The sequence below is a fragment of the Elephantulus edwardii genome, unplaced genomic scaffold (genome assembly GCF_000299155.1).
Source record: "Elephantulus edwardii isolate Elephantulus edwardi_28Jun2011 unplaced genomic scaffold, EleEdw1.0 scaffold00123, whole genome shotgun sequence".
Classification (NCBI taxonomy): Eukaryota; Metazoa; Chordata; class Mammalia; order Macroscelidea; family Macroscelididae; genus Elephantulus; species Elephantulus edwardii.
This window is the reverse complement of record NW_006399873.1, coordinates 495,630-497,519: the sequence shown is the minus strand read 5'-3', so window position 1 is coordinate 497,519 and position 1,890 is coordinate 495,630.

Genomic DNA, 1,890 nt, shown 5'->3' with positions numbered 1-1,890 from the left:
ATCTAACATTAGCTATAATATTCCTAGTACCATGACCTCTTCTAAATCCAGCCTGCATATCATTCCCTATTGACATATTGTTCCAGATGTTTTTGGATAATTTTCAGCAGAATCTTGCTTGAATGTGATATTAGGAAAGGTTTTTATTTAATTATGCTTTGCTACTTTGACACGGAAAAAACGACAAAAGTGATGATGCCTAAGCAAAAAATATTGTCTGTTCTCTTTTCAATGCCATTTACTTCAATATAAAACTTCTTACATTTTTCCATAACTTGCACAACTACTGGTGAAATCACCAACTGAATATGTTTGTCAATAGTTTTACATTGAATTTCTGGGCTAAAAACCTTAAAATTTTTAAATTTTTATAATTAAATATTTGTTTTGATAATGTGTATCAATAAGAGTCATTTAAACTAAGAAGTTTTTTATGTTAAAATCCATCACGAATGGTAGTAATAGAAATCAAGACTCTTCTAAAATTAATTGTAATTTTAAACTGTTGGTACTGAACCGTTCAGGGACAACACAGGTAGTAGATCAACACAGGTACAGGCTTGAATCTTGTACTGTAGAGCGTGGAAAGGGAGGAGGGTTATCTCATTGTCAGAGTGGCAAGTCTGTGATTTCAACTTGAGCATTTTGGACCAATGGTTTTCTTGGGGTCATCAGGGACTGATGAGAAAGTTAGTCTTGAAGTTCAGGGTCATCTTCATTTACTAGAGGACTCGGAGAGTGTCCAAAAGGGCAGTTCATCAAGAGGAAGGGGAGGAGAAGCAGAGCATTGGAAAGTAACTCAGCTGTGTCCAATAAACAGGAAAAATCTTGAATGCTGTTGGGGCAACGAGGAGCAATGACACCACTACATATATGCCAAAAGTGGTGGTGGAACCAATATTAAAACTGTTAGCTGTGTAACTGGAAAAGATCTTTCATCTGCGTTTTTAGGTAACATATTTCTCATTGAGCTATTGTTCTAAAGCTTTGCTTCCAAAGTGAGATAGACTAGGAAGAAGGATTGGCCATACACTTTGAAAATAATAGCCCTTGAAAATCTATGTAAAACAGAGCACACTTAAATTAGACTAACAGTTATGGCACCAAGGGCTGAACACTTACTGGGAAACACAAAGAAGGAGGAAAAGTTGCAAGAAGACACTAGTGATTAGAATGTTGAATGTGAGAAGTATAAATGCATAAAAATTGGACATCGTTAAGGAAGAAATGAAACACATAAATATTGAAATATTAGTCATTGGCTAAATGAAATGTCTTGACATAGGACATTTTGAATCAGGTAATTCCATGATCTACTGTGCCAGAAATGAAAGGATAAGGAAAAAATGAGGTCAAACTCATATTAAAAAATAACAGTTCTAGATCTATATTGAAATATAATATTGTGAAAAATAGGATAATATACGTATACATGAAAGGGAGAGCTGTTGATAGCATTAACATTTAAATATAAGCACCAACAACCAGACCCAAAGAGGAGGAATTAGATGAATTTTTGCCAACTTTTAGAGTTGGGAATAATTCAAACATACAACCAAGTTGTATTAATAATAATGTGTGACAAGAACACAAAAGATGAGAACAAAGATGAAGGATCAGTAGTCTGAAAACATAGACTTGGTAATAGACATGAGGCCTGGAGACAAAATGATAGATTTTTTTACAATCAATTATTTATTCATTACAAATATCTCTTATAAGAAACACAGAAGGTAGCCATGCATATGAATCTCACCAGATGGTCTACAAGTAATCAGACTGATTACGTATGTAGAAATAATCATTTAAGATGTCAGTATAAGCTGTGAAAATATCAGCAAGGTGCTGAGTGTGGAACAGATCAACAACTATTTATATCAAGTTCAGGGT